This window comes from Tetrao urogallus (assembly GCF_951394365.1).
Source record: "Tetrao urogallus genome assembly, chromosome: 1".
Lineage (NCBI taxonomy): Eukaryota > Metazoa > Chordata > Aves > Galliformes > Phasianidae > Tetrao > Tetrao urogallus.
In genome coordinates this window covers 165,635,346-165,650,050 of record NC_136813.1, presented here as the reverse complement: position 1 = coordinate 165,650,050, position 14,705 = coordinate 165,635,346, and positions in this window count along the sequence as shown.

Below are 14,705 nucleotides of genomic sequence, written 5' to 3'. Positions count from 1 at the left end.
TCTTGGACCATCCTACCAGGGGTGGGCTTTATGAGCATCTCTGAAAGTGCTAATGACACAGCATCCACTCTTCAAGTTACCCAACAAGTGTATGAAAGCCTCATAATCAACTGCAGGAAAACATCTGCAAAGATGGCAATAGAATCTGTGGAAAAGCCCTTCATATTTCCCATTGAACTTGAGTCCCAGATGCAGGCAAAACAACGCTCCACAGCCTTAGTCCAAACATCAGGGCACTGTGATTGTCCCCAGGATGTCTGGCAGAACATTTTATAACATGGACTCAAGGAGCTACCAGCTATGGCTGCTGAGCTACTTTCAGCAGTTTTCTCAAGAAGCAAATGCAAAAAAATCCACTGTTTTTGATTTACCCATTGTTACACCATATGCAAAGGTCAGTCATCAAGTTCATTGAGTTGTTTACTTCAAACAAAGCAGAAAACTATTTCATTATCTGACCTCATTACAATCACTCTTTGGAGCATTTGCAACAAGTACAGTAGAAAGAATATAAATAAATGGAGAGAGTTCAAAATGATTTTTGATACATTGCTGACCAAAATAAGAAGTTTCGTAAGTTTCCTGAGTATTTCTTATCTAAAGTTACATTCTTCCTTTCATTTCTTCGAAGTGCTAGGAAAAGGAATAGGTTCAAAATGATAAGGTCTTAACACATAAATCACCAACGCCATTAATATTTAATGCTTAAATGAAGTAGAGGTTTAAAATATTTATCACACTTCCTTTGTTCAAAAATGTATCTCAAAGAAACAAGGACAAGGACAAGAAATAATCTGTCACTTGAAAGTCACTTTATCCATACTTCTATGGCTATCTGTAAAAATCTAGTCTACTTGTCAGACAATTAGTGCTAAAACCACCAGCTTCTGACTCTCCCTTGTTACAGAAGAAAAAAAGTTCTGTCTAACATATGACCTTTCTTTATCTTTTGAATATTTACTCTTAACCAAGAAAGAAGATCCTGCTATTCAAACTTGGTGTTTTATCAACTGCAGCGCCAATTCCCAACTTGAGCTTATGTGGACCCTCAAGCTGTCATGTCTGCTGTTCACTCACCTGCCTTCCTGTCATTTTGGACATATTTAAGATCTCTTTTCAAAGAAGGTTAATTTTCAAAATCTTCTTCAGCAGACATCTCCAGACACTGAAGATGATAGGCTCTTTCTGAGACCTTCCATCTGCAAGAACCTTTATCTTCCACCTGGCTATATACAAAACTTTTGGGCGAAGGCTCCTGTGCTGTCTCTGACACAGGGCTGGTACACCCTCACTGACGTGATCATCAATCCACAAAGGCTGGGAAACCATTAGAGGGCAGTGAAATCATGTTTGATTGTCCTTTTTTTTTTTTTTTTGCAATTTATATGCACTATAGTACTGTCTGGAGGGCAGGAAGGATGAAGAGAATACTGTGTACTCCTCCCAGTGCTGCCTTTGGCTGTGGTTGGACTCCCATTTGAATCAAAAATTGAATCCAAAATCGAAAACTCAAGGCTCTAAGAGTAGAATACGTTCAGACAATCCAATAAGAAAAATAATTCCACAGAGTTGAAAGGCAGTTTTCGCTTTAATTATCAAATCTCTTTCAGGCAATGTGACAATGGCAGTTCAACACCCATGATGTGAGAATGCTTGTAGACCAATACTCACCTCCTGTTTAAATCCATAGTACCAAAAAAACCAGAAAGATAAAAAGCATAAATTGCAATCTGTAATAAAATAAAACCATCAATTAAAAAGATGAATATGTTCAAAGTATCCATTAAAAGTTTTCCATTACACTGTCAGAAATTTTTAGTATCCCAAAATTTACATCTTATAACTGTAGCTCAGATGCGAAAGTAATGATTAGTCCATGGAGAAACCCAGTCTGGGAGCCAGGTTCTTTGCTATTTGTATATTGGCGTAACTCAAGTGTGCTTGGGAAATATAATATGCAAATATTATGGTCTTAGAAAATTGACTTGGAAAAATAGAATAAATTAGCTTTCTTAAATTCTCCACCAGTGATCTTGCCTAGTTACAAATGCACAGCTTTGAGCCAAAAATAGGACTGATGAAGTTTATAATCTATGCAGCATACTCTGCTGCTGGACAAGTCTCCAAGAAATCTCAACTAATTAAATCTGTTTCAAGCAGGATATTGCATTTCTTCCAGAAGTCCTTTCTAACCTAAATTGTTTTATGATTCTATGATAAAATACCTAGACCTTTCTGATTTAAAGTTAATCCTACTGAATGTTAGTATAAATTCCTGATTTTAGATGAACATGTTCCTCAAAAAGAAACAGCATCAGATGCAATACTTAAACAAGCTTCTAGAAGAAATGATCGCAATGTAGGATTTAACTTTCAGTGAGGTGCCTTTTAAATGAACTATCTTCTCTTCTGTAGATGGTGTTTACTGTGGGAAGAATATCATTTCATTTTATTTATTACACCGTGAAGTACAAGTGTGATAAATCTTGCTGGAATCCTTACCTTGCATTGCCAGTGTGCCATTTGGTATGATAAATTCCCATCTATAAAGACAAAATTTATACCCTGAAATTTGTTATGTTATTATTCCATGAGAGATTTAGTATGCAACGATCTTGTTGCTTGGTTATTACCCACCTGTTCATTTGCATTTAAGTCCAAGAAGTTTTAACCCTTCTCCACATGGATTATGTGGATTCTTTTCCACATAAAGGAGATTTTAAGTTAATGAGAAGAAAACTACATCTAGTAGAAATATATGTCACAAGTTCAGTTGGATGTAACATAATAAAGGAAATAGAAAATTGACACAGACACTGTTGTAGAGGGCTTATAACACTTCATGTTTGCTGAGAACCCATTCATTTGTACTATCATTTCAACAAATAGTGTGAGAACTGAGCTGTAACTACCCAGACAGTGATCTCAGAGCATTCTTCTGAAATCTGTGGCATGCCCAATCCTTTCCTATTTGGCAGCACATTGGGTCAACTATTCCCCAAGAGCTTGAGCTGTTTAAATAACATAATTTTTAAGGTAGGACATTCATACCATTATATTGAGATAAATTCAAAATAGAGAGATTCTTCAAACTTGCTGAAACAGAAAACTGAAAGCAAAGCATTTAGAAATAAATCTCTATATACCTTTTCATAAGTTGATTTTTTGAATGAAAACCTGATCATTTTGACATTTCACAGTTCTTAAAATTGTTTAGCTGAATCCTTTTACCTAGTATGAACCAAATTCTCAGATTTGATTCCCTCAGACAAAACCAACAACCAAAATCTTTGCCCATAATCACTTTCCCCTAGCATGTTAGATGAGGAATTTCCAGCAACACTCATAATAGTCTTTGTTATCATAGCAACAAACTATTAAAAAAAAAATTGGAATATTTTATGTGTATTTCTCTAGCAATGCTCAAGGAAAGACAAAAGCAATTCTTATCCCAAATCTGAGGCACAACCCAGTATTTGGATATTGGAAGACATCTGCTCTGGCCTCGTGAACTTTTACTCAAGCCTAGATATTTTCCTCAAGTAATTGCATGCAAATACTCAGCTCTGCTGCAGAGCTGGATCACCATTGTTTCTTCTTCCTTTTTAGAGCTCTCCTCCGCAGTTGCACTGGAATGAATGTCACAACCAATCTACCACATTGCTAACAAAATTAACCTAGTGCATATGCAATCAAATTAATGGATAAAACTACTTTCCACAGTTCACTTTTTTCAAACAAAGATCAGAAGTAAGCTCTCAGTGGATAATTGGATCCTTATTAGTTTGAAGACCTTCTGTTCATTTAATTGACATTCAATAAAACAAGTATGGCATACTCAATGAAAAAAAGATGATAATATGTTGACATTCTTATTAACACCCAGTTACTTTGATGTAGGCTGACTGTAGAATATTAACATTAGAGCTCAAGCATCATGCATGGTTCATACTTTTCATAACAGTTCATAATTTTCTGTAGTTCCAATTTAAGAATGCTTTATAATAGAATAAATTTTGTTGCTATAAGGTAAACTTCTCATGAAAATGCCCTTCCAAATGGACATATACCAAAAAATAACAAGATTTACAAGAAAGTTCATATATGAAGCTAGCTAAAGCTAGGCTAAACTTCTGAGGATCTGCACTCGTATCCTTGTCACCATTTCTCTGTATTTTCTGTATTCACTGTATTCCTCTATTCATTTAAAACATACTTTTAAGTCCCTCACTCCTTTCCTCCAGCTAATTTCTTACTTTTCCCACCTACATCAGCCCTGCTTTTTTCAAATTCATCAAGATAAACAGAAGTATTTCTAAGAATGAGAATATAGTATATAAAATCATTTGAGATGGAAGGAACTTTAAAGGTCATATTGCCTACCTCTCCTGCAATAAAGAGGGACACGTACAGCTAGATCAGATTGCTCAGAGCCCTCGCCAGCCTCGCCTTGAATGTCTTTATGGACAGGGTGTGGACCACCTCTCTGTGCAACTTGTTCCAGTGCCTCACCAACCTTATTGTGAAAAATTTATTCCATATATCCAATCTAAATCTCCCCTATTGTAGTTTGAAACTATTTTCCCTTGTCCTATCACAACAGACTCAGTTAAAGACTCTGTTCCCTTCCTTCTTATAACTTCTCTTTAAAGGCCACTATCAGGTCTCCTCAGAGCTTTCTCTTCTCCAGACTGAACAACCCCAGTTCTTTCAGCCCGTCCTCATAGGGGAGGTGTTTCATCTCTAGAATCGTTTTTGTGGCATTCATCTCAACACTTTCCATCAGGTCCATGTCTTTCCTGTACTGAGGACTCCACATCTGGACAGAGTACTCCAGGCAAGGTCTCACTAGCATAGAATAGAGGGACAGGATCAACTCCCTCACCCTGCTGGCCATGCTTGTTTTTGATGCAGCCTAGGATATTTTGGCTTAATCTGACTCATATTTAGAATTACACGTAATTAAAATCCTTTCTTTGGTAGATAAACTATTCTTTTAGCAGCTTGCATTTAAAAAGGCTATGTTTCACTGAGATTACATTTATCTTCACCTCCTTCTTTAGCCATGCAATCATGGACATCTATGAGGGCTGCTCTGAAAGTAATGTCTCCTGTTTTATTCTGTTGGCCCAAGGCAGCAGAGGTAGATGTTGGTAGTGTGGTAATAGAGGTTGAAATTTCCTGCCATTATTCCATTACATTTTGTTGTAGTATGACAGGTAGCAGCAAAGGGGCAGTCTGACAAAATGGCAGCATGTAGCAAAAGTGTGTCACTGAATTTCTCCACGTGGAAAAAAATGCACTCATTGACATTCACTGAAGCGTGATGAACATCTATGGAGAGCAAACAGTGTATGTGAGCACAGTGAGGTGGTGGGTGGTGCGTTTCAGCAGTGATGACAGTGACAGTGGGTTACCTGCACTGGTGCATATTTTGATGAGCACAGCACGCAAGCTCTTGTTCACCACTGGTGAAAATGCATAGTTAATGTATCTGTATCTGGTTGAAAAATACTATTATGTAGCTGTTGTAATTTTCTCTTTCAAATAGTTTTATTGTCTTCTTTGTAGCTGTTGTAATTTTCACAGAAATATATAGGAGGCGTTACTTTCAGAGCAAACAATGTAGAATACACATGGTGTATCACGCTGCATTATGACTTAAACCTTTAAAGCATTATTTGTTCTATGTGTAGCTGATGAATGTAGAGAGAGATGCACTCTCATTTACCTACTAGCATTAATTATCAGTGCAGTGTTACTCTTTGGGAGACATGTTTTGATACCTCTGATAAGACTGCTGAAAGACAGACAGCCTGAAAGCCTTTGTGTTCGAAAGCTGATGTTCACAGTAAAAGTATAACAAACTTAGGAAAATATTCATACTTTCAGTTTACTGAGCAACAAAAATCAGTTCTTTGTTTCTGGAAAGCTGATAGAACAACTTGTTCTGGCTGCTCTGTCCAAACAATTGGAAGAGAAGAAGGTCATCGGGAGTAGTCAGCATGGATTCACTAAGGATCTATCCTGCTTGACCAACCTGGTAGCCTTCTGTGATATCATGACCAGCTGGGTAGATGGGGAGAGAGCACTGGATGTTGTGTACCTAGCCTTGAGCAAGGCTTTTGAGACCATCTCTTGAAACATCCTTGGTATGAAACTTAGTGGGGAGGACTGGCTGGAACATCAGAAGGCTGTGCTACCATTTAACAAGAACTGGACAGACTGGAGAGGTGGGCAGGGAGGAACCTTATGAGGGTTAACAAGAGCAAGTTTAGAGTTTAACCACATGCAACAGTACAGGTTTGTGGATGACCCACTGGAGAGAAATTTTGCAGAGAAGGACAGGTTGGCCATGAGACAACATTATACCCTTGTAGCCAAGAAGGCCAATGGGATCCTGGGAAGCATTAAAAAGAGCATGCACAGCAGGCCTAGGGATGTGATCCTCCCCCTCTACTTTGCCATGGTGAGGTCACATGTAGACTACACCAGTTTTGGGCTTCCCAGTTCAAAAAAGACAGGGATCTCCTAGAAGAAGCCCAGCTGAGAGCCACAAAGATGATAAAGGGCCTGGAGCATCTTCCGCATGAGGAAAGGCTGAGTTGACTGGGTCTGTTCAGTCTGGGGAAAAGAAGATTGAGAGGGAGTCTGATAAATGTTTATACATTTCTAGAGTGAGGTGGGGAGCAATTGGATGAGGCCAAGCTCTTCTCAGTGTTGCATAGCAATAGGCCAAGAAGTACTGGCCTGAAACTTGAACATAGAAAGTTCCATAATAACATGCAGAAGAACTTCTGTACAGTAAAAGTGATGGAGCACTGAACAGGTTTTCCTGGGAGGTGGTGGAGTCTCCTTCTTTGGAGATGTTCAAGACTCTTCTGGACGCTTACTTACGTGACGTATGGTAGGGAAGCTGCTTTAGCAGAGGAGTTGGACTCTATGACCTCTTGAGGTCCCTTCCAATCCCTGTGATTCTGTGATTCACAGTTTTTATCTGATTATCAGATTTCATTCCGATAATGTGTTTAGTCTTAAAAAAGAAAGTAAATATTTTATAGAATGAATAGTGTTCATCTATCCATTTATATAGCACTCTGTATAATCATCATTAAAGAACTGCTTTAAAGGTCTTTTTTTGTAGCATAGATGACAGTATGACAATGAAGATTACTGGTATATCTAACACTCTCCTCCTATTGGATGAACAAATCACTAAAGACCAGAAAACCAGTTATATGGCTGCATAACCCTTAAAGGAGAGTAAGATGTATATCTTATAGCATCTTATAACTCCTTCCTCCATATATCAGACAGAGTGTGCCGGGGAAGGCTGCCCCTCAGCTCAGCTCATGGGTTTTTCCAAAGCATTACATTACACTGAATCCTCATGTCTTCCTAAGACCTAAGATTCAGAACCCCAAAGGTGATAGTTTGCTATCACTAAGTATTCATTGGCTTTGAGTGTAGAATTCAGTCTTTACAATTTCATCATAAGAGGATACTTTCAAACTTCAGAAAAAAACCCACAAGGCTTAGGGCAAAAGAGTTGCCAGGTTGTTCAAACAACAATCAGTTTTCAAACCACAGACGTAAAAAAAAAATAAATTAAATCATATAAGCAGCTTAAAATTTGAACTGTGCATATATTAAAGAATGAACAAATTGCAAACTTTCACAGCTACTACACAGCCTGTAGTTGTTCTCAGGAAAAAAAATTAGCACAAATGCTTCTGCAATTGTGTCACAAATTGGCATCATTCGTTTGACCCTCATACCTATATTTTCATCTGCCTGCTACAATCTATTTTTCCATCACAAATACGTTGCAGAAAGAATGCTTATTAACTAACTGTTCTCTAAGTCTGTGCTTTTGTAAATGTGTTTGTTTGCTATCGAGACAGGCTGCAAACTTGGGACTCAATTACACAGCAACGAAAAACCTGGCAGTATGCGAGAGTTGCACTTACATTCATGGCATGGAAATGGTACTGAGACTGCATGTGGGACATATTAATGTTTCCAAATACACTTTTAAATACTAATTAATAATAGCAGAAATATTCCCATTTCTTCACAGATCACAAAGGAAACCACAAGTTTTCATATGAATCCCCTTTTGCTAAACCTCAGCTTAAAACAATGATATGATAAACCTGTTGGGAATGCCCTATGATTCAGCAACAATGATTTTTTTGCTATATTGGATTTTTGAAACTTGTACCAAATAGTTTCATCCAAAATAACACCGAACTGGAAGAAGCTTTATAAGAAACTCTTCCAACTTACCCTTCTGTTAAATGCAGAATTTGTAAAAAAATAATAATCATTTTATGTCAAAAAATAAATAATCATTTTCAAACTTTGGTTCAGATTGAGCTACCTGGTTTTGTAGGTTTTCTTTTAAAATAAGGCCAGTTTTCTGATTTAACATGTCCATCACATCACACACTAAGCATTTTCATCTCTTGGTGATCATTCAAATTCTGACTGCCCAGTATGCCTTGGGGAGCACAGTCAGGTTTAAAAGCTGGTGTCAGTAATGAGCAGTCATCTGAATCATTTACATTACCATTTACACCAGAGGAGTGTGACATTTTGAAATAACTTGAATTAATAAAACTAACTTACAAATTTTGGGAGTTCTGAGGCATTGTGTGAAGGTAGAATTTAAAGTAGCAGAGTTTAAAAGCATTTTTTTTTTACATATTTCTATTTTTGCATTCTCATTACTACAAGGTAAGCCATCATTTGATAATAATGTAAAGGTGCTAAGGCATTAATTTTTCAGATAAAATGATTATGCTACCCTATTATACTGTTACATTTCCTGCTAGTTTCATAGCATATTTATAATAATTTCCATAGTGTTCAGTGTTAATAGAAATCCTGAAATTCCTAGGATAAATAACAATGTTTGCACAATTTCTGTCTCTTTCAGATGAGGGAGGTTGATGAACAATTTGAATGCAGTTCATTTCTCAAGTTTTTGTGTGAATCCGCCTCTCTGTCTAAGACACAAATACGTATATGAGCTTGTAATCGGTTGATTTCTTAACCTGAGGACTGAGGCAACATTTTAGCTCTGGAGATTAGTATAGAAAAAAAGCAATGTTACAACTTACGCATTTTAACATGTAAAGACACCTATTTTTACATTGATTTTTTTAATTACAGACTGATGGACTTACGTTAGAAATATACATCCCTATTCAATAGCATTCAAGGGATAATCCTTTTATGCCTCTATATAATTTATACATAATGCACATAAAATACTGTACTTCTTTTGATCAAAATCTTGTGTTAACTCTTTGTTTTGTATCAATAAATTTATTCTTTGAGCCTCGACACAGTTTAAAATTCAGTCGGACTGCCCTCATGTTACGATATTCCTCTCATCTTCTTTGATTTATATAAAAGAATCTTTATTAAAGGAAAATTTGAATCTACTGAGTTAATACACAAGTCAGATTTTCAACCTGATTCCTGCATTTTGGGGACTTAAAATGTATTTTTTATGAAGTCCCGGGGTAATTAAAACAAAATTCAACACGTGTGTCTTAGAGACAGTCTTTACTTAAATTGTGAGTAAAATGAGCTTAACTGTCTCATTCCCAGCAGAACAAAATCTATCACACAGAAGAAAATCTATCACAGAATCATTAGGGAGCTTCTACTAAAAGTATCAGATAAAGGTGGGATTGTGGCAAAAGTGAGTCAAAAGAAAAAGGCTGTGACATTTGAAAAAATATTTTGAGTATATACCAGAGAGGTATTTGTATTGCATTCCTATTACTTATCATTTGTGTGCATTTAGATTTTCTAAATGCAAAGCACAAGACTGACTACCTCTACAAATTTTCTGCACTGATGTTTTTGTGCTTAGATGTGCTTTCTTTATGATGCGTTGGCAAAATGAAGACCAAAAAAGCCTCTGTCAGTCACTCCCTGGAAATACTTGGAAATTCATAATCTAACAAATCCAGCATCAGAGATACACGGCTGTGCCATTTTCTCCCTCAGTCCCACAGAATGGGGGAGAGGTGAAAAAGTGAAAAAGCACACCTTTGTAGGACATCCCTATGTGCTAAAAAATGGGATCAACTTTCAGTGTGATCGTCATTTGCTTTGTTGTATTTGTGCCCAATCACATATGCTTCTGCTGGTGTTTTCAGTGCAGGCATTACCTGAAACTGTGTGTGCATGTCTGCAGGCAGACAGCCTAGTTAATAACATGTGGTCTATTTTCAGTCATCTATTTTTATCACTGTTGGCAGTCTAAATAAAAATAACATCCTTCAACTACCCAGTGTGTACCTTAGTGCACATACAGTTTTATTGCATGCTGAGGAGACTTTTATATTACATCTTACTCCTATTTGGTCCCCACAAATCTTCACTGGACAGAAATGTCAGGGAAGTTGTTCTTGTGGTGCATGCTCTATCTGTGACCTGTAGAAGCAGCCAGGCTGCCCAAAGGCAGCTCCATGTGATTAAGGGGTGTATTAAGCCATGTATACTGATATTCAGGCACTTCTGGAGATCTAAGTGTTTGACTTTCCATCATCTCATTCCTTTAATACAGTCTCTGTGCATGTGTCATACAACCCAGTATTCCTGCTCTGTGAGAATGGAAAAACACATCAAGCCCAGATGCTATGAAGGAGTTTTTAATCTCTTCTTTTTACAGCAGATGCATTAAACGCCAGGACACTCAGGTGCTGAGAAGAAAATGAAGATTTCTTTCCTGAGGTTTTGCTAACATTTTTTGTGAACAGTTACAGCTGAACATGTGACATCTCAGAACACGAGATTTCATCAGTCTTGTTCAACAGAGGATTGAGTATATGAATCATATTACCAACAGAGTGGAATTTGTATTAAATGTATCAATAAGCAGTGTTTTCACATCATGACTGCTTGCCAGAAGGCTTGCATTCTCAGTGATGAACTACAATTTTTCCCAACAGTAAGTCAAAAGCTGGAGCTACTCAGCATTATACTACTTGAAGCCAGACATCCGTTAACACATTTAGAGACATGGGCACACAATTTTATCATACTGTGATTGCTACTGTGACTGTATTCCTAGTCTCTCTTCAAAGTTAAGGGTATAAATAGTAACTGAACTCAAGAATAAACCAGGAATACAAGACCAGTAACAATTTGCTTTAATGTATACATGATGAAGTATATAAAAAGCAAATTAATTTTTAGTGTTTTGTGACAACATTTTTCTTTGGGTCACTTCATGGAATTCATTGGCTAGAATGTTAATTTCAGAACGAAATTAAATATATCTGTTTGTTATCTAACTAAATTAGCAACACAAGCAACATCAGAAATAAAAGTGGCTTTTGTGATAGAAACCATGCTGTTTATGTTAATTCAGCTCCAGAAGTACTCTCTGTATGTTATACTCTGCCAAATTTGTAATTTACTTAAAAGTTAATGCAGGTTATATGTTGATTTTATTTAAATAATAGTGATGATGATGATAACGATGACAATGATAAGACAGTGATGATGAAAACAACAACAATAACATCAGACTTTTCTCATAACTTTTTCATTTCTGTTACCACATGAATTCCCTTGACAAGTTGTTACTGGGGTGTAAAGGAATATATCTTCTCACTAGTTGCATCCAATTGCACAGACATAATTTCCATAGATCTTCAGGGTCAAATGATTTTTCCAAAATTTATTTCCCAAACTGTGTTGAAGTGCTTCATCCACAAGGTTTTACTGATTCCTGATGTTGATGCAAAGTCAGATTTGCTGCTGGAATGTACAACTTCAAAAACTAATCTTAAGTTTTGGTGAGTGTAGTAAAAGAAGCGAAGAAAAATAATTCCCTAATTCTGAAGAACTTTCAGAATGCCAGCCATGATATAAAAAGCATTTTATAACTATCACATCACATAGATGTGTTTGCACTGCATAACTAGGCAACATCTGGGTGGACACTTTGGTTAGAGTTTCAGCAGCTCCAAAGTACATTATGGACTGGACAATAACATAGGTTAATTAAATTGGTTGCTATTACTTAATGTTAGAAGGCATCTGCTTTGGTCTGCTCTGCTGGCAATAAAAGGAATCAGAAGGCTATGGGTATGACTTTCTTAGTTTCACTCAAAACCCATTGTTTTTTTGTTCCTGTGAAAATGCAAATGAATACAGATTTTACAGAGGGATTGTACAGATACCCAGAATTTGCTTTCTTAGTGAGATGACCCCCAAAAATTCCTCACATGGCAATAGCAGGAGACTTCTATAAGCCCAGGAATAAGACACAGCTGTTATACTTTTATTTCAGAGAGGTCAAGTGTGGGCAACGCGGGGCGCCTTCACGAGAGATGAGTGTGGGCAAAGTTCATTCACAGTACTGTGGATCATGAGGCTCTGCTTAGCACTTTAAGGGCAGAGAGGAGTCTGTTGGACAGGGGAGGTGGGTTTTAGGATGGCAGCATCAGTTTTGATGTGAGATCAGAAATTATATGAGGTTTTACTTTCAATTTTCTTAAAAGTTCGTCTTCAGTTCAGTTCTATACAGATTGGCCAGTACAATAGTAAATAAATGATTCATGATCACCTTACTGCCACACAATACCCATTTGAAGTTCTTTTCATTTGCAATACTGTTTTGTCCTATATGTAAATCATCGAGTTTACAATCACACATGCTTCCTGTCCATGGTCCAGACCATGCATGGCCAAATCCCCAACTTAGGAAGGCAACAAAAAATGGCTTTGTCTTTTTTTTTTTTTTCTTCTAAGTAATCGAAACCAAACTGCATGTTACTTTAAGAACTGAACAACTGGATCACCTTCCTTTGCCTTTGTCTGAACATGATATTCCTTAGCCAAGAACTGCGAACTTCTGCACGCTCTTGAGAATACTTCTGTCCCAGCCGTGTGTTTGGGAGCTAGACAATACAGCCATGTCTGCATGCCACATCTGCTTCACACAACAGACTGCCATCTCCAGCTTGGATCTGCACTTCATGCTGCCAGTCTTCCTTCACTAATACAGAGACAGGAGCACTTTATTTGATCTGATAATCAGTAACTGTCAGTGATCAAAGTGAAATTGGCAGGGCATTGGTAAGGCACCATCTTTAAAATCTGCCAGTATCTTTTCACTGAAAGATTACAGATAAATATTAACATCCAAACTTCTCATTTCAGTATTCGTCATTACAAACACTGGAGCTGAAACTAGCTATGAAAAAAACACAAATGATTCTGTTGAATAACAAAATTTTCAAAACATGCTGAGAAGACTGCAAAACATGTTGGATTTTCCTTTCATTCTTCTACTTTGTTGTTTCTGTGTTTGTTTTTTCCCTGTAATAAATACACACAGAACTGACAGATCACATTATCTTACATTCTTATCTACCTCTATCACAAAAAAAAAAAAAAAAAAAAAGGTAGTTTTTAGGAAAGAATGTAATACTTTCTACCAAACTCTGCCTTTTCTAAGTGGTAACAAAACCTAGGGAAAAAAAAAAAAAAAGAAACATAACAAGAAAAAACAACAAATAAGCAAAGCCACATATCCAGAAATTATGCTGCACTGCCAATATCAACAACATAGCTGTTCAGTTCATGCATGAACTTGCAAACTGCATTTTCCTTCTCAGAAATTAATTACTGTGAGAAATCAGGGTCTAAGCATTGACAAGGAAGGCTTTCATCTGATCACTGGATTTTTTCATTTGTGTGTGCTTCCACAATACCTCCAGGGTCTTGCAGGTTCAAGTTGCTGATTCTCCTGTATGGATTAAACACCCTGGCCAGACAACAGGGATGTCTCAGAATCATCACTCTTAATGAAACACTTTAACGCCTATTGGAAATCAAAGTGACAGTGAATTAGGAAAGATACAGTCCAACTAAAGAATCAAAATATAGGGGATAATGACGGCACAAGATATTCAGACTATAACAATCAAGAAAACCAAAGTCCAAATTTGCAGAGGGAAGACATCTGTTATATTTTTAAATGCCTGTTTCTTTAAGAAATGTCCTGTTAAAAACACTGAGCTAGAAAAATAAAAAGAGTTATTAGTATTTTTTTTTACATCATTTGAAATTTTTTTACAGAAAATTGTCAGCCAAGATTGAACTCCTCACTGAGAGTGTCTGTCAGGGTTGAGTGATAGCCATGGATGAATACATATACTTTCTAAGTCTTTCAATGTGTTTTTCTGCAAACCCAATAGTACCAGGTCATAGGTAATTCCCTGAAGCCTTTCTTCTTACACTGACCTTTAACACTGCATATTTTACCACGTAATTCACTGTAATCAAAGGAACCAGAAGGACAAAAGAAAAAATTTTAATCCCTGGATTAAGTCAGAAGGGAGAACCTAACTGAGAGCTTGTTTGAAGGAAAGTTCTGGAACATGAGCGGTTTAATACAACAAATATCTTATTGGCAGTACAGATTATATCTTGGATCTTCATACTCCAAATAAGGACACTGTTTAAGTTAATAATTGCTCCAACTTGGAATATGTTTTGGGGGAGAATTAGTAACCGTTAATCAAAGAGAGGGATGGGGGAAAAAAACATAAAAACCAAAACAAAACATTGGTAGTTGGAAGAACCATTTTACAGCCATCCCACTCCTGTCTAGCTCTGGCATATCTTCACCCAACTTTTTTCTCTTCCTTCTTGCTGGAGCCTTACCC